Below are 26,442 nucleotides of genomic sequence, written 5' to 3'. Positions count from 1 at the left end.
CGCCAAATTCTCAAAGTGTGAATTTTGGCTACAGGAGGTGCAATTTTTAGGCCATATGGTGAATCAAAAAGGTATTCACGTAGACCCCTCAAAAATCGAAGCAATCACCAAATGGAAAGCCCCGCAATCGGGCACGGAAGTTAGAAGTTTTCTAGGATTAGCTGGATATTATAGACGATTTATTAAAGATTTTTCTAAGATAGCCGTGCCATTAACCAAGCTAACCTGTAAAGCCGTAAAATTTGAATGGGGACCCAGACAGGAGGATGCTTTTAGGATATTAAAGCAAAAGTTGACAAATGCCCCAATCTTAGCATTGCCAGAAGGAACAGAAGATTTTGAAGTCTACTGTGATGCTTCTTGTAACACCTCAAATTTTTGTGTCCAATGATGTGTTAACACGTGTCATTTGTGTACACGTGGCATCTATAATAAATAAAGGACTAATTTTGACAAACCTTGAAAGTATATAAATTCGAGGGTTATAAATGTCAACAAGGGTAAATATACTGTATAGTATCCGTAAATAATGCTTAAACCTTCAAACGAATAAATTATAGATCGTACAAAAATAAAACACGGAAGAAAGTGAGAGATTACAAACTACAGGGGTTAACTGTGTCAACATGTTTAATAATACCTCTGAGTGACCCTTTAACGTTCCCAAGACTTTGTAACGGTATTATACCCTCACTAAAATAATATATATGAATTTCGCGAAGTTTCGATATGAAACGAGAAAGTTACGATCGAATTCGTAGAAGAAGGGTTAAAAGCGTCAACAGTGAAAGTTAAGGCTTTCCAACATAATTAATAAATAAACCGGGGACTTAATAATGCGGGTAATTAACACGAGGCCCCTATCGGTAAATAACCGAGGGCCAAACCGCAAAGTTACCCCTTCAAAACCGAAAGGTCAGGCGAATCATTACGAAAGATTTCGTTATTAATGACCAGATTCTGTAATAATTACAAAAAGATTTAAAAATCCTGAAATATTAACCCTAGGCGACCCGCGTGAAGTTTAAGGGTTAGTTGAGGCCGGCCGCGAGCCTCCTCTATTTCGCGTCTGATCTTCTGATCCCAGGCGACCCGCGTAAGAGTTGCATGGAATGTCCATGCGGGTCGCGTACGACGCCCAGATGCAGAAATGTAGTAACTACTTGGCTTTTGGACCATTTGAACGATCAAACCTTAATCAAAGAGGCATGGGCACCCTACAATTGACCCATATCACTCAGGGGACATCTACCCATCATCATGATCAGTAGTAGCATGTTGTGTAATGATTTTAGGCCTTGTTCTTGGCTATAAATAGCACCATTGTGCTCATAACATTCACAACATCAAAACTCACTCATCTGATCATTCCAAGAGCTCTAAAGCTTTCCCCTGTGTTCTTAAGTCTTCTCTTAAGCTTCTGTAAGTAATTCAACCCTTGTGGTTCCACATTTGCTTAGTTCTTAGCTAAAAACCAAACCGTCGTAACTACGGTTTGACTTTACGATAAATCAGTAATGGTTCAGTCTTATGACGAATCAAAAGTGGTTATGAGTTGGTATTTATGTGGGTATTAAACCTCTAAAATGGTTCCCCCTGATCACCACTCTAACTATGTCAAATGTCGAGTCAAACGTGCGGTTAAAAAGTCAACAGAAAGCTATTTTGGCAATTTATGCATAATCTGTAATATATATGTTATGGAACCTGTTTTGATAATCATAAAACATGATAATAAGTATATAAACATGTTTGCGCTCGTTTGAATCGATCATTTACTATATAGAACCGGTTCGGAGCCGAATGTCGCAAAAGTTTGACTTTTGCTTTGACTTCAGTTCTGACCCGTTTTAGTGAGGTATAAATATACCTTAGGACTCTCTTAGGACCAGGTTACATGTTGATATAAACCTCTGTGGTCGGTTCATGAGTTATCCGAGTCTTTTACGTATTTCCGTCATTCGCCTAAAAGTTGACCGTAACGGCCTTTTAAAATTAAAACGAGTATTTCGGACACATGAACGGACCAAAACCTTGCTTATTAAATTATAAGCATGTCCTTAAAGTTTCACGTCAATCCGAGGCCTAGAATGAGAGTTATGCTAAAAGGCGCACTTTTAAGAAAGTTTTGTAATTAACGGCGCAATTAGCATAACGCCCATCTAACCCAAGTTTTCGTCACCAAAACTTTTACCCACTGTGGTAAAATAATATTTTGGGAATTTTAAAGATTTTTAATAATTTTTACCTTGCTCATAACCTGCGGTTATGGCTACGGTTCGGTAAATACCGAATATGCCCTTTTTGGCCAAAACGGGAGTTCTACAAGGTCTTTTGACCCGATTCCAGTTGCTACTGATTTTAAATAATAAGTAAAGTATTTTAAGCTTTATAAGCTGTTCGGGAAACTCAGATTTCCTGTAGAACTCGAAAATCCCTTTTAAAGTCTTTAAAATGACCGAAAAGCCCCTACGGGGCATAATATAAACTTAAACTCGTTACGGGCATTACGGAAGGTATCCTACTGATACCACAACACATTTAAGGCATGTTGACTTAGGAAATAAGCGTACGACTCTCATAGTTAACCGTTTCGCCTATTTGCGCACACGGTACGGCTCATGGAACTAGTTTTCGTGCAATAGCCGATATGGGTCAAATTATATTATTTGAACCCCAAAATCCAGAGTATGAACTATAAACCCATATAAAACAAGTCACTGAACTTGTTGGGTCCAAATCATACTCCATTCTCGGTTTTCGCCTTTTTGTGCGAATTAACCATATCTATATATCGGAATCAACCGGTTTAAGCTACGGCTAATACAAGGACCGTTAGGATTCTAAGAGGTTAATTAAAACCTTCGTTCCAGATTAGGAGCCCCAGTAAAAGCTATCGGTGACTTGATCTAAATTAAGGATTAATACTTGCAAAGGTAAATACTTTTGACTTATTTCCCCTATATGGGCTTGGGTTACGGTATATTAATACCGCTTGATTGAGCATTATATAATTCCATCGCTGAGGTGGTTAATTGATTAAATATGATCGGCTCATTTAAACAGTTTTGTTGCTTATAAGCCTTTGGGGGGTTTAATGACCGTTGTCCCGGATATCCTCGGCATCATTTTACGAAATGGCCACGACCATCGACATCCCGGTGTAGGCGTACACCCGGTATAAAGTGTCGACACTAAAACTAAAAGACGTAGCCGTTGGTTTCTGCACTACGGTTTTACGCAAACGTGGTGTGTCTATAAATCTTTAACCCGGCACGACCCGGGCTACTGAACGCATAAAAGAACATGTAAAACGTTCACAAGATCATTATGAATTTTCCCAAGTTATAAAAGAGTTTGTGCCTTGTGCATTCAAATCAATTTAATAAACATTTTCAAATGTGTCAGTTGAATGTATTTACCAGTGTAAACTGACGTATTTTCCCCAAAAAGATTAAGTGCAGGTACCTAAACGTAATTGGCTGGTATTAGCTCCCTAGCGTCGGGATAAGCCTCGCAAGCTTGATTGCAGTATCTAATGGAACAATACTTTATCTGTGTTTACGATCCACTGTGGATATTCAACTTCTGTAATACATTTTGATATTACAATCAGAGGTTGAAATTATATATTTAAATTATGCTTCCGCTGTGCATTATATAATTGTGTGGTTTGACTATATTGTTGCCAACATCGTCACGGTAATCCCCCGCCGGGCCCACCGGTGAGACACGTGGAAATCGGGGTGTGACAGGTTGGTATCAGAGCCAACATTGAGTGAATTAAACACTATCCTTATGTGTTTAATCTCAATGACACAATTGCACATACTTGAGTCTAGACAATAACTTAGGACAAATTCGGATTAATACTCCTTTTGTCTTTATTTTTCGATTTGATTTTTAATAAGTTTTGGAGCAGGAAAATGCCACCTGTTATATTCCGAGGAAGAGGAAGGGGACGAAGAGGCCGAGGAGAAATCGTGACACATCACGATCAAGAAGCTGGACCATCTGGTACAAGACATCCTTCGATGACACGAAGCGAAGAGCCACAACGACGAAGAGATCTTTACGAACCAGCGAGGCATTCCACTTCGCACAGTTCAACGCCATCCTACCGGCACTCCTTTGGACCCGATTCAGAAAATAATCCCAACAACCCACAACCTTCCTTCATACCTCTACAACGTTCGGTTTCGCACCGGAACTACGACGACCCTAGTCCATACTACGTAGCTCAGTTTAATCCAGCTGACTACATACAGGAACCTTCAGGTTTTGTTCCACTAGGGCCACAAGACCATTTTTCTGAAGATCCCATGGAGGAAGATGAGGATCCAACTGAACCAGCTCGTGGTACGCCCACGCATCCGATAGAAGTATCTGATGGATCTTCATATCATGGTCCGCAGTATCAAGGCCCAGACAGCTTTATGGCCTTGTTTGACCGACATGAGTGGTACAACACACCATCTCATCAGACATCGCAACCGAGACATCCACAGGATCCATCTGAGGATTCACGCTTTGAGGCAGTTACGCCACCACCTCCGCCACCGGCACAACCAGTAATACCTGATCCGCCGAGGCGTAGGAGGACCAATGCTCGTATGTCTACACGAGGAGGAGGGGGTAACCACTTCAGCACTCCTCGACATTCTAGTAGTAGCCACTATCCGCCACTACATGAAGAAGGACCTTCAAGTCCTATACAGGAGGCGAACTCCGCACCTACTGCACGAAATTCGCCACCATTCGGGTATGACCAACCCATACCAGCTTATACGGGTCCAACGGCTTACAATCCGTTCGAACCGTCACAAGCACAATACAACTACGGCTATGAGCGCGACCCATATGTGGTGTCGGCTAGATATAATGCGCGCTACCCTGACGGAGCACATGGAAACATGGGACCACCGGATTACTCAGCTCATGGGTATCCAATACCTCCCAGACCTCCAGTTCCGCATCAAGCGCCACAACCACGATTTTCTCCTCCTGAACAGGAAGAAATACTCCATCGACTAGATCGTGTGGAGAGAGAGTTCGAGGAAGAAAAGAAAAGCCACCGAGGATTTCTCAAGGGCTTGGCAAATCTACTGAAGGGCAAAAAGAAGAAACGTGACCACTAGCCCTTAATAGTAGTACGAATGTAATTCTATTTTGAAATAAGTCCCTGTGTGGACAACTTATCGTATTTCAGTCCCTACGTGGACTTATCTTTAGTCCTTGCATGGACACCTATCTTGTATTAGTCCCTACGTGGACTTGTCACTTATTTTAAAACCTCTATGGAGGTATGTACTATTTGAAAGACCCGTTTAGGGCAATATGTAACTGTATTTGGAATTTCGGAATGTATGTTATGAGTTTTGTTTTAATATATATAAAAATAAATCAAAACCATTCCTTTTATATTGATCTGCCTAATAAAGAATCTTAAGGGGGTGAAACCTAGCTTGGGGTCTTTTAAGATCAGTCAAGATGGTACGACCTAGCTGAAAAGATTCTGATTCCCTGTTAACCTCTGTACGCATGTTAACATTCATGGCAGGTGTGATTCGTTATAATCACGCACGTCATTCTTATACAATAATCCTTTGAGGATTTCAAAACCCAACTAAATGATATATAGATCGTGGGTTAAATCACCAATGAAGGTGATCAATATTATAAAGACATCCATTTAGCGATGCAATGCCTACGGGCCAGTACTATAAAGACATCCATTTAGCGATGCAATGCCTACGGGCCAGTACTATAAAGACATCCATTTAGTGATGCAATGCTTACGGGCCAGTACTATAAAGACATCCATTTAGTGATGCAGTGCCTACGGGCCAGTATTATTAAAACATCCATTAGTGATGCAGTGCCTACGGGCCAGAATTATTAAGACATCCATTAGTGATGCAGTGCCTACGGGCCAGTATTATTAAAACATCCATTAGTGATGCAGTGCCTATGGGCCAGAATTATTAAAACATCCATTAGTGATGCAGTGCCTACGGGCCAGAATTATTAAAACATCCATTAGTGATGTAGTGCCTACGGGCCAATATTATAAAAACATCCATTAGTGATGCAGTGCCTACGGGCCAGTATTATGAAAACATCCATTAGTGATGTAGTGCCTACGGGCCAATATTATTCAAACATCCATTAGAGGTGTAGTGCCTATGGGCCATAATAATTGTCTTATAAAGACAAAAGGCAGTGGTAGTCTATGACTCTCTGTCAGAAAGAGATAAAAGAACTACGGTTCTAATCTCTATGCCTTTGATTCTATGAAATCTCGGCTAATATTATAAAACATCATCATGATTAGGCTTTATGCCGCCAATACTATTTATATAGTTAATTTAGGATATATTCAAATCCTAATATTTAATGTAATGAGATAATAAGTTAACCGAATATGGTCTCTGTACCATGGTTGACAAATTGTCATAAAAGACAATCACATAATAATCTCCTAAATTAAAATTTTGTTATCTTCTGTAACAGATTCAAGTTACAATGGCGGATCCCAATGGAGAGAACAGCCACACGAATGAAGATGACTATGACAATGCGTCAGTGCATTTGACAGGCGCACAGCTAAAGGCTCTGATCAACAATGCTGTCCAGGCAGCTATTGATCGTCAAAATACTGAGTCTCAAGGCAGAACTGTGTCAAAACCACCCTCTAAACCAAAGACACACTCCAAACCACCCTCTGAACCCAAGAAAGATGACGACAAGCATTCGTCTACTGAGCACAGCGTTCACCGCGATAGAGAACATACTGATGCGTCCAGTGCTAAGGGTTGCACCTACAAATACTTTGTATCATGTAAGCCCCGTGAATTTACAGGGGAGAAGGGTGCGGTTGATTGTATCACCTGGCTGGACGAGATGGACACGATTGTGGACATCAGCGGGTGCGCTGAGAGGGACGTGGTTAAGTTTGTGTCCCAGTCATTCAAGGGCGAGGCCCTGGCGTGGTGGAGAGCTCTGGTGCAGGCTTCAGGTAAGTCTGCCTTGTACAAAATGTCATGGGGGGAGTTTATTACCCTCATAAAAGAAAACTACTGCCCTCAGCACGAGGTTGAGAAGATTGAGGCAGATTTTGTCTCACTAGTGATGACAAACCTGGATTGTCAAGCTTATCTGACAAGCTTTAACACTATGTCACGCCTAGTGCCATATCTTGTGACACCAGAACCGCGAAGAATTGCCCGATTCATTGGGGGCTTAGAGCCGGCAATCAAGGCCAGCGTAAAGGCTTCTAGGCCAACGACCTTCAGGTCAGTTACTGACCTCTCCTTGTCTCTTACACTTGATGCTGTCCGTCTGAGGGCACAAAGGAGCAAGGAGGCTGAAAAGCGAAAGCGTGAGGATGATACCTCACGAAAGTCCGGTAAAAAGCACCGTGGGAACGGTGAGGGCAAAAGAGGGTCGGAGGCAAAGAAGGAGGGGCAAGCTGATGGAAGACCTCACTGCAAGGTCTGCAAGAAACCTCACTCCGGAAAGTGTAGGTTTGCGTCTGGTTCGCAGTCGCAACAAAGGACTCCACCCTGTGGGCTATGCAAGTCCAAGGAGCACAAAACAGTGGAGTGCAAAAAGATAAAGGACGCAACCTGCTATAATTGTAATGAAAAGGGGCACATAAAGAGTAATTGCCCGAAGTATGCCAAAAAGACGGAGGAGACTAAGAAATCAAATGCGAGAATTTTTCGCTTGGATGCAAAGGAAGCGGTCAAGGACGACAATGTGCTTACAGGTACTTTTCTCGTAAATAATATATTTGCAAGAGTACTGTTCGATTCTGGCGCTGACAAGTCCTTTGTAGACCAGAAATTTTGCCAACTACTAAATATGCCAATCAAAACCCTTGACGTGAAATACGAAGTAGAGTTAGCGGACGGCACGATAGAAACCGTCTCTACTATTCTAGAAGGATGTGAAATATCCATTAGGAACCATTCTTTTCCTTTATCTCTACTTCCCTTCAAATTGGCGGGTTTTGATATCGTGCTAGGCATGGACTGGTTATCCCATAACCAGGCCCAAATCATTTGCGGCAAAAGGCAAATAGTTTTAAAGACTCCGAGTGGTGAATCTCTTACCATTCGAGGGGATACGCAGTTCGGGTTTCCCGAAGACGTATCTATGCTAAAAGCTTCAAGATGTTTGAACAGAGGCTGTGTAATTTACATGGCTCAGGTGATAATTGAAGAACCAAAGCCGAAGATCGAGGATCTTCCTGTCATTTCTGAATATCCCGAGGTTTTTCCTGAAGAACTACCTGGTTTGCCACCAGATAGACAAGTGGAGTTCAGAATTGACATCATTCCTGGAGCAGCTCCGATAGCAAGAGCACCTTACAGATTAGCGCCAACAGAAATGAAGGAACTGAGGACCCAGTTGGATGAACTGCTGGCGAAAGGTTTTATCAGACCTAGTTCATCTCCCTGGGGAGCTCCTGTCCTATTTGTAAAGAAGAAGGACGGATCAATGCGGTTGTGCATCGACTATAGAGAGCTGAATAAAGTTACCATAAAGAACAGATATCCTTTGCCAAGGATCGATGATCTGTTCGATCAGCTGCAAGGAGCGAGCTACTTCTCCAAGATTGACTTGAGGTCGGGCTATCATCAACTAAGGGTCAGAGATGAAGATGTACACAAGACTGCATTCAGGACTCGCTATGGTCATTACGAGTTCCTAGTGATGCCTTTTGGGCTCACAAATGCACCGGCTGCGTTCATGGATCTCATGAATCGCGTTTGCAAGCCATACTTGGACAAATTCGTCATAGTCTTCATCGACGATATCCTTATCTATTCCAAGAATCAAGCTGACCACGAGAAGCACCTCCGTTGCATTCTCGAATTACTACAACGTGAGAAACTCTACGCCAAATATTCGAAATGCGAATTCTGGCTACGAGAGGTTCAGTTTTTAGGACACGTTGTGAGTGAGCGTGGTATCCAAGTGGATCCCGCTAAGGTAGAGGCAGTCATGAACTGGCAAGAGCCAAAGACGCCTACCGAAATCCGTAGCTTCCTGGGATTAGCAGGATACTACCGGAGATTTATTGAAAATTTTTCGAGGATTGTTGCGCCCTTGACTTCCTTGACCAAGAAGAAAGAAAAGTACATTTGGGGCCCGAAGCAGCAAGAGTCCTTTGAAATACTGAAGCAGAAGCTAAGCAACGCACCTGTGTTGACCTTACCTGAGGGTACAGATGAATTCGTAGTTTACTGCGATGCATCACACACGGGCATGGGGTGTGTGCTTATGCAGAAGGGCAAGGTGATTGCCTATGCTTCAAGGCAATTAAAGGTGCATGAAAAGAATTACACCACCCATGATTTGGAGTTGGGTGCCGTTGTATTTGCACTGAAGTTATGGAGGCACTACCTTTATGGTATTAAATTTGTGATTTATTCAGATCACAAAAGCCTTCAGCACTTGTTCAACCAGAAAGAGTTGAACATGAGACAGCGCCGTTGGATGGAAACCCTGAATGATTATGACTGCGAAATCAGGTACCATCCCGGCAAGGCGAATGTGGTCGCCGATGCATTGAGCAGGAAAGAAAGGGTAAAACCCATTCGAATCAATGCCAAGAGCATTGAAGTTAAAAATAATTTGATTGAAAGGATTTTGGCTGCACAGCGAGAGGCTGTGTTGGAAGCTAATTATCCTAATGAAAAGCTGGGAGTAACTGAGGAGCAGTTGACTCTTAGCAAGGATGGAATTCTTAGGCTGAATGGACGTATATGGGTTCCGATTTATGGGGGACTACGAGATGTTGTTCTCCAGGAAGCCCATAGTTCCAAATACTCAGTCCATCCTGGTGCTGATAAAATGTACCAAGACTTAAAGGCAAGTTATTGGTGGATAGGCTTGAAAAAGTCTGTAGCGGCCCATGTAGCAAAGTGCTTGACTTGTGCTCAAGTCAAAGCCGAGCACCAAAAGCCGTCTGGCTTGCTACAACAGCCTGAACTTCCCGAGTGGAAGTGGGAATGTGTAACTATGGACTTCATAACCAAGTTACCCAAGACCAGAAAAGGAAACGATACAATATGGGTCATAGTCGATAGGCTGACTAAATCAGCTCACTTTCTACCCATCAAGGAGACGTATAGCTCCGATATGTTAGCCCAACTTTATGTTGATAAGATTGTAGCCTTACACGGCATACCTGTGTCTATTATCTCCGACAGGGATACTAGATACACATCTCACTTCTGGAAAAGTTTCCAGCAATCTTTGGGCACGCGTTTAAACTTTAGTACGGCTTACCATCCACAGACGGACGGTCAAAGTGAGCGTACTATCCAAACGCTAGAAGACATGCTTCGTGCATGTGCGATCGATCTAGGTGGTAATTGGGATAAAAACCTACCCCTGATCGAATTCTCCTACAATAATAGCTACCACACCAGCATAAAGGCTGCGCCTTTTGAGGCATTATATGGTAGGAAATGTAGATCGCCTGTTTGTTGGGCGGAAGTAGGAGAGGTCCAATTATCGGGACCAGAGATTGTTTTCCAGACGACGGACAAGATTGTCCAGATCCGGGAACGTCTCAAGGCTGCCCGCGATAGGCAGAAGAGCTACGCTAATCTAAAGCGTAAGGATTTTCACTTCGAAGTGGGTGAAAAGGTATTACTTAAGGTATCACCCTGGAAGGGGGTGATGCGTTTCGGCAAGAAGGGCAAGCTGAGTCCGAGATACATAGGGCCTTTTGAGGTCATTGAACGAGTCGGATCAGTTGCCTATAAACTAAACTTGCCTGAAGAGCTCAATGGAATTCACAATGTGTTCCACATCTGCAATCTCAAAAAGTGCTTCGCCGACGAGTCGTTGGTGATTCCACACACAGATGTGCATATAGATGAGAGCTTAAAATTCATTGAAAAACCTTTGTCGATTGAAGATCGACAGGTGAAGAAGCTTCGCAGAAAGCACGTACCGATTGTAAAAGTCAAATGGGATGCTCGTAGAGGTCCTGAATATACGTGGGAAGTCGAAGCTACAATGAAAGAAAAATACCCCTATTTATTTGAGTAAATCTCGGGTCGAGATTTATTTTAAGGGGGTGAGGATGTAACACCTCAAATTTTTGTGTCCAATGATGTGTTAACACGTGTCATTTGTGTACACGTGGCATCTATAATAAATAAAGGACTAATTTTGACAAACCTTGAAAGTATATAAATTCGAGGGTTATAAATGTCAACAAGGGTAAATAAACTGTATAGTATCCCTAAATAATGCTTAAACCTTCAAACGAATAAATTATAGATCGTACAAAAATAAAACGCGGAAGAAAGTGAGAGATTACAAACTACAGGGGTTAACTGTGTCAACATGTTTAATAATACCTCTGAGTGACCCTTTAACGTTCCCAAGACTTTGTAACGGTATTATACCCTCACTAAAATAATATATATGAATTTCGCGAAGTTTCGATATGAAACGAGAAAGTTACGATCGAATTCGTAGAAGAAGGGTTAAAAGCGTCAACAGTGAAAGTTAAGGCTTTCCAATATAATTAATAAATAAACCGGGGACTTAATAATGCGGGTAATTAACACGAGGCCCCTATCGGTAAATAACCGAGGGCCAAACCGCAAAGTTACCCCTTCAAAACCGAAAGGTCAGGCGAATCATTACGAAAGATTTCGTTATTAATGACCAGATTCTGTAATAATTACAAAAAGATTTAAAAATCTTGAAATATTAACCCTAGGCGACCCGCGTGAAGTTTAAGGGTTAGTTGAGGCCGGCCGCGAGCCTCCTCTATTTCGCGTCTGATCTTCTGATCCCAGGCGACCCGCGTAAGAGTTGCATGGAATGTCCATGCGGGTCGCGTACGACGCCCAGATGCAGAAATGTAGTAACTACTTGGCTTTTGGACCATTTGAACGATCAAACCTTAATCAAAGAGGCATGGGCACCCTACAATTGACCCATATCACTCAGGGGACATCTACCCATCATCATGATCAGTAGTAGCATGTTGTGTAATGATTTTAGGCCTTGTTCTTGGCTATAAATAGCACCATTGTGCTCATAACATTCACAACATCAAAACTCACTCATCTGATCATTCCAAGAGCTCTAAAGCTTTCCCCTGTGTTCTTAAGTCTTCTCTTAAGCTTCTGTAAGTAATTCAACCCTTGTGGTTCCACATTTGCTTAGTTTTTAGCTAAAAACCAAACCGTCGTAACTACGGTTTGACTTTACGATAAATCAGTAATGGTTCAGTCTTATGACGAATCAAAAGTGGTTATGAGTTGGTATTTATGTGGGTATTAAACCTCTAAAATGGTTCCCCCTGATCACCACTCTAACTATGTCAAATGTCGAGTCAAACGTGCGGTTAAAAAGTCAACAGAAAGCTATTTTGGCAATTTATGCATAATCTGTAATATATATGTTATGGAACCTGTTTTGATAATCATAAAACATGATAATAAGTATATAAACATGTTTGCGCTCGTTTGAATCGATCATTTACTATATAGAACCGGTTCGGAGCCGAATGTCGCAAAAGTTTGACTTTTGCTTTGACTTCAGTTCTGACCCGTTTTAGTGAGGTATAAATATACCTTAGGACTCTCTTAGGACCAGGTCACATGTTGATATAAACCTCTGTGGTCGGTTCATGAGTTATCCGAGTCTTTTACGTATTTCCGTCATTCGCCTAAAAGTTGACCGTAACGGCCTTTTAAAATTAAAACGAGTATTTCGGACACATGAACGGACCAAAACCTTGCTTATTAAATTATAAGCATGTCCTTAAAGTTTCACGTCAATCCGAGGCCTAGAATGAGAGTTATGCTAAAAGGCGCACTTTTAAGAAAGTTTTGTAATTAACGGCGCAATTAGCATAACGCCCATCTAACCCAAGTTTTCGTCACCAAAACTTTTACCCACTGTGGTAAAATAATATTTTGGGAATTTTAAAGATTTTTAATAATTTTTACCTTGCTCATAACCTGCGGTTATGGCTACGGTTCGGTAAATACCGAATATGCCCTTTTTGGCCAAAACGGGAGTTCTACAAGGTCTTTTGACCCGATTCCAGTTGCTACTGATTTTAAATAATAAGTAAAGTATTTTAAGCTTTATAAGCTGTTCGGGAAACTCAGATTTCCTGTAGAACTCGAAAATCCCTTTTAAAGTCTTTAAAATGACCGAAAAGCCCCTACGGGGCATAATATAAACTTAAACTCGTTACGGGCATTACGGAAGGTATCCTACTGATACCACAACACATTTAAGGCATGTTGACTTAGGAAATAAGCGTACGACTCTCATAGTTAACCGTTTCGCCTATTTGCGCACACGGTACGGCTCATGGAACTAGTTTTCGTGCAATAGCCGATATGGGTCAAATTATATTATTTGAACCCCAAAATCCAGAGTATGAACTATAAACCCATATAAAACAAGTCACTGAACTTGTTGGGTCCAAATCATACTCCATTCTCGGTTTTCGCCTTTTCGTGCGAATTAACCATATCTATATATCGGAATCAACCGGTTTAAGCTACGGCTAATACAAGGACCGTTAGGATTCTAAGAGGTTAATTAAAACCTTCGTTCCAGATTAGGAGCCCCAGTAAAAGCTATCGGTGACTTGATCTAAATTAAGGATTAATACTTGCAAAGGTAAATACTTTTGACTTATTTCCCCTATATGGGCTTGGGTTACGGTATATTAATACCGCTTGATTGAGCATTATATAATTCCATCGCTGAGGTGGTTAATTGATTAAATATGATCGGCTCATTTAAACAGTTTTGTTGCTTATAAGCCTTTGGGGGGTTTAATGACCGTTGTCCCGGATATCCTCGGCATCATTTTACGAAATGGCCACGACCATCGACATCCCGGTGTAGGCGTACACCCGGTATAAAGTGTCGACACTAAAACTAAAAGACGTAGCCGTTGGTTTCTGCACTACGGTTTTACGCAAACGTGGTGTGTCTATAAATCTTTAACCCGGCACGACCCGGGCTACTGAACGCATAAAAGAACATGTAAAACGTTCACAAGATCATTATGAATTTTCCCAAGTTATAAAAGAGTTTGTGCCTTGTGCATTCAAATCAATTTAATAAACATTTTCAAATGTGTCAGTTGAATGTATTTACCAGTGTAAACTGACGTATTTTCCCCAAAAAGATTAAGTGCAGGTACCTAAACGTAATTGGCTGGTATTAGCTCCCTAGCGTCGGGATAAGCCTCGCAAGCTTGATTGCAGTATCTAATGGAACAATACTTTATCTGTGTTTACGATCCACTGTGGATATTCAACTTCTGTAATACATTTTGATATTACAATCAGAGGTTGAAATTATATATTTAAATTATGCTTCCGCTGTGCATTATATAATTGTGTGGTTTGACTATATTGTTGCCAACATCGTCACGGTAATCCCCCGCCGGGCCCACCGGTGAGACACGTGGAAATCGGGGTGTGACACTTCTAAGTTAGGATTAGGATGTGTATTAATGCAACGCAAAAAGGTAATTGCGTATGCCTCAAGGCAATTGAAGAAACATGAGGAAAACTATACAACTCACGACTTAGTTGGGAGCGATAATTTTTGCCCTAAAGATTTGGAGACATTATCTGTATGGAAGTAACTTTACCGTTTATACAGATCATAAAAGCTTAAGGTGCATATTTGGGCAAAAAGAACTAAACATGAGGCAAAGAAGATGGATGGAAATTTTAAGCGATTACGACTGTGATATTCAGTATCATGAAGGAAAAGCAAATGTAGTCGCAGATGCTTTAAGTCGTAAGTATCATGAAAAGTAAAAGCGAATTCGTGCACTTAGATTAAATCTACAGTTAGATTTAATGGAACAATTGAAGAATGTACAAGCAACAGCAATCAAGGATGATGCTGAAGGAATGAAATGAAGAATAAAGGAATTGGAGCAAGGAACTGATGGAATTTGGAGATTCCATAAGAAAAGAATTTGGGTACCTAAGCAAAGAGATTTAAGGACTAATATTTTAGAGGAAGCCCATAAATCTAGGTATACCATGCACCCAGGAAACAATAAGATGTACCAAGAATTAAGAAATAATTTCTGGTGGATAGGAATGAAAAAGGACATAGCTAGTTATGTATCTAAGTGTCTTACTTGTTCACAAGTTAAGGCGGAACATCAGAAACCTTCTGGGTTACTTTAACAATTAGAAATGCCTGTTTGGAAATGGGAACTGATAACCATGGATTTTGTTACTAAGTTGCCCAAAACCCGAAAAGGTAATGATGCGATTTGGGTAATTGTGGATCGATTAACCAAGTCAGCTCATTTTCTACCCATGAAAGAAACTTTCAGCATGGAAAGGTTAGCCAAATTGTACGTAGACGAAGTAGTATCCTTACATGGAGTTCCACTCTCCATTGTATCGGATAGAGATAGTCGTTTCCCTTCACATTTCTGGACAAGTTTCCAAGAAGCCATGGGTACACGATTAAATTTAAGTACAGCTTATCATCCACAGACAGACGGACAAAGTGAAAGAATGATTCAAACTCTGGAAGACATGCTCAGGGCATGTGTAATAGATTTTGGTGGAAATTGGGATGATCATCTACCCTTAATTGAATTCTCCTATAACAATAGTTACCATTCAAGTATTGAAGCTGCCCCGTTCGAAGCACTGTATGGACGCAAGTGTAGAACTCCGGTTTGTTGGGCAGAAATAGGAGAAAGTCAATTATCAGGTCCTGAGATTGTGCAAGAAACCACTGACATGATAACTCAAATTAAAGAAAGACTAAAGATAGCTAGAGATCGCCAGAAGAGTTATGCAGATAATCGACGCAAGCCACTAGAATTTCAAATCGAAGACAAGGTACTCTTAAAAGTTTCTCCTTGGAAAGGAGTAGTTCGATTCGGTAAAAAGGGAAAGCTGAGTCCAAGATACATAGGACCATTCCCAGTCATTCAACGCATAGGACCAGTTGCTTATCGTTTACAACTACCAGAAGAGTTGGCTGGAGTACATGATGTGTTTCATGTATCCAATCTCAAGAAATGTTTATCTGACGAATCACTGGTAGTCCCTCTTTCAAGATGTGCAAGTGAATGAAAAATTGAAGTTTGTTGAGAAACCACTTCAAATAGAAGATAGAAAGATCAAGTTTCTCAAACACAAACGACTGGTGCTGGTCAAAGTTAAGTGGGATTCGAAAAGAGGACCCGAATACACCTGGGAGCTGGAATCAGAAATAAAGCGACAATATCCACACTTATTTCAGTAAATCTCAAGGACGAGATTCTAAATAAGGTGGGGAGGATGTAAGGACCTTCAAAAATATCCCTAAACAACCCATAAATGAAAACCAGGACCCTAAAAACCCTACTGTGCATGAAAAACCAAGAAAACAAGAAAAATAAGTTTTAGGCGGGCCGCGTAAAGGTTGAGCATAGCCTTACGCGGGCCGCGTCAACTAGGAATTTATCAGATAAGCGTTTAGGGTTTCAGACGGCCCGCGTAAGCCATAAAGGGAAACTTACGCGGGCCGCGTCAATTCATGTTTGACCGGATAAGTGTTCCGGGACCACGTGTTGACTACCTAGTGACCCTACTAGTGACCAACCAGACCTACGCCTAGACTAGGCGGCCTCGCGGGCCGCGTAAGATTTATGTATGGGTTTACGCGGGCCGCGTAAAACCCAAATTCAGGCTATATATAGCCTGTGCATGGGGCTTTCATTTTGTGTCGACGAAAACTTTCAAAAACGAAGTTATACTGCTCAAAACTATAAATTTCATATAGTGAGGTGCTGCCACGATACCGGGTATTAACTCGATCGCTGCTACGATTCAATATCCGATCGATTGAAACTATCCAATGGATGTTTAAGTGCTGCCCGCATTAGGGTTATACTTTGTCATTCGTCGTAAATTCGATGGATGTTTAGTATGGCACTTTGTCATTCGTTGTGAGGGTTGTATCTCATGAGTTATCGTAAATGCTGTATTAGTTACTAACCTAGTTCGTGTGCATTGTTGTTTAAACTAGGTTATTCGGCTTATCAGTAGGCAAAACTCTGCCCGTATAAACTTGCAATGTGAGTCATTCTCTTTTTACCAAACTTGCTTTTAAAATCATGTTTTATTTTCAAAGTTATAATTACAGGGATTAAGTTTTTGTAATCTACAATTACTGCCGGTATGTGGGGTTTTGTATACATAACTTGTTTCCTGTCACCATTGCACGACGAGTTAGCCAATGGGTGATCTGACCATAGTCACAGATACAGTCGAGTGACAAATACCGATTTGGGGTAATTGGTTGATAGAAGCATTGTAATCTCCCTTAATACTGTGGATTATAACAATGTGTCGTTTTGTGCAACTTGAATGACTCGCCAGTATTTCTTGCTGATAAAACCTTTTTAAAACATGTTTCAGGTGATCTGCTGTGAATTAAGGAAAAAGTGTTGTGGAGCACTAACAAGCTTGAAGTGGTGGCTTAATAAAATAAATAAACATGTTTTGTAAACCAGGGGTTTCTCGGTGAAATTCCCTTATTGTAAATTATGGGTTTTTATCCCAAATTGTGAAATAAAATAATCGAGCATTTCGAGTTTTTAAATGATCCTGTTAAAACTTCTGCTGTCACAATAAACAATACCACAGATTTCTGTCCCGTGGCTCCTGGACCAGGTCAAACCGGGTCGGGGGCCGTGACAATAACCATTTCTATTTTTCTTTTTTGTTGGTGTAAGCTTGATCTTGAAAGGAACCATAACCACTTCTTTTTTTTCTTTTTTGCTGGTGTAAGCTTGATCTTCAGATCAAGATCTGGAAATGTAGTCGGCGATGGCAGAGATGAGGAGGAGGAGGATGATGAGGGTTGACCAGAAACAGCATAGGCAGAAGCAGCTCCAGCTCCGGCGCTGGCGACGGTGGATGGTGGTGGTGGGGTTTGGGCGGTGAGGGTGACGGTGGAGGGTAGAGGCACTAGAAGATGACGGTGGAGGGTGGGTGATATGCTAAAGAGGATGAAAGAGGTGGAGAGGGGCTAGGTTTTTGTATTTAGTTCTGGTGGGGCCCACTTAAAATTGCAAATTGTTTTTTATCATTAAGGGTAAATAAGTTATTTCACATCCACTTAACTGAGAAAACTAACCTCCATCCAATATAGGGACCATCAGAGTAACAAAAAGCAAACCACATGGAACATACCTGTAATTTTCAAAAGTTGGGGACTATATAGGTGTTATTTTACCAAACCACAGGGAGCAACCGGGCATTTTACTCTAAATATTAGAGTAAAATGCACGAATAGTCCATGTGGTCTGGTGAAGTTTTACTTTTAGTCCTTATTTTTTTAAATTACATGTATGTTTCCTATGATTTGCTTGATTATTACTCGAAAAGTTTTTGAAGTGGATGGACGTTAGTTTTATTAGTTAAGTTAATGTGAAATTACGAAATTACCCTTATTATTAAAATAATAATTAAAATATTAAAATAAATTAAATTAATTATTTGAAATCTCAAGTGGGTCCTATCATTATTAACTAAATATAAAACCCTAACCCCCTCCCTACCTCCACCCCACTCTCTTTCATCTTCTTCATCTGATATCACCCCCCACCATCACCCTCTACTAGGACCTCCCCCTCCACTTACTAATTTGAGCCCCCCTTTCGGATTTCATAATTTGCACCGCTTGGTGTTGACTCCCAACTACTAAAGAAGGCGAATACAATGGCTAAACCCACCCATGTTGAGCGACAAACATAATTTGGGGATTTACAACCTCTGATTCAAATCCAGGTGGTTGAAATCGAAGCCCCTATTGTGAATGACATGGAAAATTCCAACGTAGATGCAACACTATTGATATCTGAATGCCCTAATCTCAAGGGCATGAACGTCATGTTATCACCCTGTACACCGCCTGCACCATCCACCAACACCATCACTAGAAAAACGAGTGTAAAAGATAGAGTCTAACCTTTTGCAAGAGCTTCATCAAACACACGGTAACACACACACAGTGGTGAAACAGACTGCTACCTTTATAATCTTCATGTTTTTGTTAATCGCTAGATATTGCAGGTTCTCCGGAATCTGGGTAAAGTCACCACAAGTTGCAGGTTCGTGGATTGGGTGGGGTGTTTTATGTTTTCAAAAAATTGGGCCACACTCAAATTTGTTAAACTTTAATTATATTTCTTTTAATTTTTATATAATTTTTTAATGGTAAAGGTAATTTTGTCATTTCACACCCACTTAATCGAGAAAACTAACATCCGTCCACTCTGGGACTATACGAGTAACAACCGAGCAAACCATAGGGAACATGTAATTTTGAAAAGGTGGGGAGTAAAGCTAAAACTTCACCCAACCATAAGGATTATAAGTGCATTTTACTCTTAAATACTGTTATGATTATCGACAATATCATAGATAACACTTATCTTATTATACTTACCGTTTTATTTAAATAGTTATATACATATTAAGATTCCTACTTTTATGTACACTCCATTGTATATTATTATGTTAAATACTTGATTAATAAAATATCATATTTTCTTCTCTTTGTTATCTCTGATTTTGATTCGAGTCATCGTTGGTGATATTACACTCATGCGAGCCACCATTGTACCTTTAGATGACAGAGATGCTGATCGGAGTATCGCGTTCCGGTGAAAGATAAATCTATAAACTCCTAAGTGGCAGTCTGGGTGTCGAACCATGAAGAGTTTATGGTTCGCGTCAGGATTCAGTTGCTTACTGATTTGGAACAGTTTATGAAGCTTGCTATTTAATTCTTTTTGTTTGTTTGTTTGTTTGGTTTTACAAGAAATCAGATTGAACTAACAATTTACTAAAAACTAAAAACTCGGTTTGTTGATTATGAATTTGAAAACTTAAATACTTGATTTAACACGATAATTTGGAACAAGTTGCACACTCAGTTCGAAATTGCAAGACCTAGGGTTCCTACATGTTTTAAACTTGATTTAGTCACACTTAGTAATTAACGAGTTTAGTATTACGAGGGTTATGTGCCGATAGCTATCAACTTTACAATGAATGGACAAAAACGCATTTTGTTACCAAGAACATGTAAACCCTAATCTATGCCAACGCATAATTGCATGAATTCATTTTACAAAGTTAAATTTTTTAACTCATTCAACAATTTGTGAATTCAAAACAAATGCAATACAATTAACACAAACTTCAAATATTCAATGTAACTAGTCACAAACCAAATCATAAAACAATTGTCAAAACCCTAGAAATCTTACAAAGTCTACACTGGGGTGAAACCTTAGGAGATTAGCCTCACATGGTACGCGCGGCTTGATCACCGGAGTAGAATGTAAATAACGGGCCATTAGGTCTTGGATCTTGATCTTGAACGGATGAATGATGGGATGGTTGTGGTTATGGTGATGTGCTCTAAGAAACTTGGAAAAGGGTTATGATTATGGAAATGGATAATGATTCGCATGATAGACGTTGGAGATGGATGATGACTCGTATGATAGATGCTGGATATGGATGATGATTCGTATGATAGATGATGGAGATGGATTGCTGATGATTGTAGTTTGGATGATGATTATGAGAGGTTTAAAAATGTTTAAAGCTCCAAGAATTGTGTAACTTCTCAAAAATTCGCCGAACACAATAATATATCTCCAATACCCCAAGTCAACAAGTTAAACGCATGTCTGGTATGCAAGAATTTCCGTCGCTGCGCCGGCGACGCGACTATGTGATCTACGCACAGTTAGTTTGTCTACGTTGGTTGCGTCGACAACGGCCCAAGGCCACGTCGCCGACGTGACTAGCTGGTTTCCTTGTTCGTTTTCTTCGTTTCTCGTGTCCAGTTGTTCCTAGCCTCGTCCCGATGTCCCGTTAAGCTCCCAGATTGCTCCTTAAACTCCGTTAGACCTGCAAACACAAATCATATCAAAGCAGATCATGCGAAACTCAAATTCGCATAAAAACACAAACTTAAAAACATATAACACCGAACTTTAGACCATGTATCAGATGCTATTATACAAAAAAGGGCACACCGAAATCAAATCTCCATGATAAACTATATCCCAGTTCTTCGTCTCTGATATGTTTCTTTTTACTCGGCACCCAAGGTAATAGTTTCTAACCCTTTTCTAGTTGAATATGTTTCATACAAGTATGCTAATACAAAATGGCAAAATCTAGATAATGAATATAAATCAAATAACTTGCATATTTAGGTCTATTTGTGTTATACATCTATATAGCAAATAACGAAAGAAAGTTATCTTGTTTCAAATTGATAAAAACAATTAAAATCACCAAGATCAAACCCAAATAATCAAACAAGTTATGTGTATTGAGAATGTTTGTGGGTTCATAACCTTTGTACAACATACGTTCATCGGTATTACACCGATTATAAGAGATAGATGCCTTGTTTTATGAAATGACACACACATACACTATACATTGCTATAATGTTTAACCCTTATACATAATTACATGACACTAATAGACATAAACACACTAATCCATATTTACATAAATGATCCATAAGTTTTATGTGTGAGTTATGAGTGATTATATCTAACAATCACCCCCTTAATCACAATCAACTTGTAGCAGGTCTTTGACACCGAGTAGTTCCCTCATTGCGGTGAACTTGATCCTTGGTAGCGCCTTTCTTAAGATATCAGCCTTTCGTAATCTCTAGCGATGTGCTCCACATCTATTTGTTCATTTTCAATGCATTCACGTATGAAGTGATAAGGTGTATCAATGTGCTTGCTTCTACCATGAAATATGGGTTCTTTGTTAAGGCTATTGCGAATCTATTGTCAACCATCAAGGTTACCTTTTCTTCTTTCCATCCAGTTAAAGCATTGAGTAGTCTTTTTAACCATAATGCTTGACATGTTGCTGCTGTTACTACCATAAATTCATATTCGCAGGGTGATAATACTACAGTAGATTGCTTTTGTGTGAACCAACTAATAAAAAAGTTCCCAAATTTCCCAAACTAGAATACTATTCTAGTTATGCCTTTTCCTTCTTTAGTGTTAACTCCAATGCTACTGTAACATCCCAAAAATTTAAAATATATGTTTATATAGGTATGCATATGTTAAAATAAAGATATAAGTATAAATGTTTGTTTAATCCTACAAAATGGAAACTAGGGATATGAACCTAGTTAGGATGCAAGAGAAAAATCTTAACATAAAAGATATGTTCTAGCCATTTAAAAAAACAATCAAACTAGAAGGACCAATTTGTGAAAGGTTAGAAAGATTAGTATTAAAACAAAATTAAAATACAAACACACACGCATCGAAAGAAAGAAGGGGTCAATTATGCATGTGCACTTATAATCGATCATCTAAGCTTGTCTAACTAAAGGTAAGTCACAATTCTTGATTTGGTTAATTATGATGTGACGAGAATGCATAACAGTGGTCAATTATTTAAGTGTCTAAGTGGAATAGTGTTGATTGATTAAGAAACCATGATTAGAAACATTTTTGAATGCTAATATGAATGAAATTGATATGTTCATATGTCTTGATAAAAAGCACTCATAAATCATGAAGTGGGTTTTTGAGAATTGATCATGAGATAGAAGGTTTTAGTCAAAATTATGATGTTAACTTGTCAACTAGAAGGTAAGATGAATATTTGTGTTAATGTTCATTCATTATAATGATTTAAGTGAATGGGGATTTATGTATGTATAAAAATATGGTGTGTAAGAACATGAAAAATAACAATTTCTAAACAACAATGATTGATGCACGCCAAGTGTTTGATGAAATGCATAGCTGAGATTATTAGAAGAGATTTGATGTAAACAACGAACGAATATGTATAGAAGGTAGATAAGATGCACTTAATAGTAAATTACCATGAGGAATATACTCGTAGTGAAATCTATGTGGAAATGTAGTTCAATTATGATTAAGTAGAACTATGTTATAAGAATGTGCTATATGCTTGATTGATGTAACGCTTTAATCGTTTGTGGGGTTCGGGTGATGAAACAGAATCTGTTTAGAAAGTTACAGCCGAATTTAATCGGCTGTAACCGGGTCAAATCTTGTAAAAAACTGATGTTTATTGAGTTTGTCGTGAACTTCCAGGAAAAACCTTTCAAACCCAAGGAATTGCATTTTTTTTGACGAAAATTGAACGTTTTATAAATTTTTCCGTATCGAAGGTTCAGGCTGCGTTTTCTGGCAGAATTTGCAGCCCATTACGAATGTCATAACTCAATTTAGGAATCGAGTTATGATCTCTAATTCTTACTGTAGGTAGTTCAAGGAGGTCATGAAAATCTCCAACTGGAATTATGTCAATCGGATAATCGAGGATTTTTAAATAAATTTTTCCGTGGGCTGCAGTCAGAAAGTGATGAATCTGATTGTTGCTTAGTAAATTATTTTTTTTTATAAATTTTTGATAGTGAGTTAGACTCTAAAAATTTAACACAAGGATAACCCCTCCGAGGGGCACGTCACATAAAAATATCGTAAGTTTTGCAAGCTTGTAAGTACAGTAAACGGACGTCCCAAAACAACCTATTTTCGGTGAATTGGGCTATGCATGTTAGTGAATGATTGATTAATGAAAGTAATGCAACTAAGAATTTGAAATGATTATCGATATGGATGAACATGCAAACTAACAAGTTCTGAAAATGATGGCATGAAAGAATAGGAATTTACATTGGCAAGGACTCAAGCGCGGATGGATAACGAGTCAAAGCGAGGCAAAAAGACAAGCTCAAACATGGACGCATAAGGTAAGTGATTTCCGGAGTCAATCTTTAGTATTTAAAGGGAATTGTTATATGTTAATTGTTGAGAGGCGTGTAGGAATGTAAAATCAATGGAAGTACTAAGATAAGTTTATGGTATTAGGTTGATAGTGGTCAACTAAATTGGAAGTTGTATGATAAAAACCAAACGGGTCAAACTAAGAAGTAAGATTAATCGATTAAATGACAGTATTAAAGTATGTTTGGGCTTATGTAGATGCTGAAATTATTGTTAGAATGGGACTATGATAGAGTAAGGAGAAACGAGACCTCGTTCAGGTGTTACATGTTTGATTTGAAACGAATCGGAATAGGCATGATCGAGTGGGACTCGAAACGGGTCAAATAAAGCTGCAAACACAAAAACAGCAGCAGCTGGCCGTAAGCTATGGCAGCTGGCCGTAACTTATGGCAGAAGAAACAAGAAAATGCAGAAATCCCCTTCCGTAAGCTACGGCATGTGAGCCGTAACTTACGGCGGGATTTGCAAAACTTTTGATATTTGTTGTTTCCTGCATTTGACTCATCCCGGTTCTGTCCCGGTACCACATAAGATGTTTTTAAGGCTCTAAAGTTATGTTAGATATGTAAAACTTAAGTATATGTGAGAATATAAGTATAGAAATATGAATTATGATTGCAGTTTTGTATGTGGGTGCCATATACACAAATACGTGATTTTATGATTAGAATTTGAATTGAACGAATGTGTTATACGCATATAAGAACTAACTTATGATAAGTATTTTTATAGACGGATAGTGCGTGTATGATTTATGTACGGAAATTGAAAATGAACATGTCAATGTGAATTGCATGTATGTATTTAGGTATAGAATCGTAGTGAGTACATGTCATCTGTATTTGTATGTGAGGTGTTTGTATGGGATATGCATGTATGTATATGGATACATGTAAGTGTAAACACAGGATGTAACTTATTGAATGTATATCAATGGTATGAGTTTATGCGAAGTGGTAGGCTTTCAATACGTTTGAGATTTATGTCTTCCTAATCGTATTGCTATTGAGAATGAAAAAGGAATGCAGGTATGTAAGTATTGAGCTATCAAAGGGTGGAGGCTCGGTGTAAAAGAATGAACTCAAAAGAATATCATGTTGGAGTTGTATACAATGATAAATTGCTATGTGGTTATATATTTTTATATCCTTATTTAATATATACATTCAATAGCAAGCTTGCAACCAAAAACTTTAAGATACTTTAAATCACGTGAAAGCTTGCAAGAGTTTTGCGATGGCGTTATTAGTTTGTATCATAAAGAATTTCTTCGTAGATCGAGTTACACAGACATTCAGTGTTTATATGAGGCACATGAGCCATCATGGCTTTCCAAGAATGGTTGGGAGCGTAGATTGCATGCACTGGCCTTGGAGGAATTGTCCACGGGAATGACGAGGTCAATTAACGAGGGGTGATTATAAGGTTCCAACAATTGTGCTTGAAGCGGTGATGTCCGTCGTGCGTTTTTTGGACCCCTTGGATCAAACAACGATAAGAAAACCCATATAATTAGTGAACAAAATATCACTAAATCTTCCCATCGTTGAGCCGCTTCCAAGACTTGATGACTTTCGCTTTTCTACCACCCAAATCTGTCATATAACATCACGCTTACATTGAAAACACCACAAAAGTTAGCTTTTTTCTAAGTGAGGACTCATAATATTATGTTTGTTTCAAACATAAAGGAGTTTTCAATGCTCATGACGCCCAACAAAGCAACGTTGAGCCACCACTTCATTATCTCAAGTCACGCATTTCATGACTTTATCCATTCTAATTCTGGAGCTTTTTATACATATCTCATGTATATCCCTGCTAATATAGAGACATGGACAATTCAACGTAAACCGTTATTAAACCAATTCGGTTAATATAGATAAAATAGTAAACCGCCACATAACTATGTTGTAATTCATTAAACAACATATACGATTATCAAGGATCATTATTACCTAACATACTCTTAATAATTCATGTATCTATTCACAACATACTCAATTAGGTCACATAGGTTGAATTTGGCATACACACCCCGTATCAAGGAATCACTCACTTCAACTCATGGGTCTCTATATATACACACACACATGGAGGTTTACAACAATAATTAATCAAGTCCAATAGTTTCTTTTTAAAAATCCCAAAGATTACGCAAGTACAAAAACATTTTGTTTTCACTTAGCTTTGCGGAGCTGTAGAAATTCAGTACCCCCCTGACAGTGAGTATTTCACTTCAAACTAATATTCTTAGTAAAAAAGATTCCGACTCCTTTTCGTGGATATAAAATGCCCCTGAACAAACATTGGATTGATTTACTATGAATTTCAAAGACTGGCAAAATATGGAAATAAGCTGAATTTTCAGCACTTGGGTCTCTCGACCCATTAACAATTTGCACTATTTGTCGATAGGTGTAAACCCCAAAACTTCACCAAAACAATACATTATTGTTAAAATCAAACCTTATTCAATAATTTGTATTAAACCACCCACCGTGACTATAAAATTTTCAAGTCAACAAGAAGACTATTTAAATCAATACGAATCCACA

The sequence above is a fragment of the Helianthus annuus genome, chromosome 7 (assembly GCF_002127325.2).
Source record: "Helianthus annuus cultivar XRQ/B chromosome 7, HanXRQr2.0-SUNRISE, whole genome shotgun sequence".
Taxonomy (NCBI): domain Eukaryota; kingdom Viridiplantae; phylum Streptophyta; class Magnoliopsida; order Asterales; family Asteraceae; genus Helianthus; species Helianthus annuus.
Note: the sequence above shows the minus strand (reverse complement) of the source record.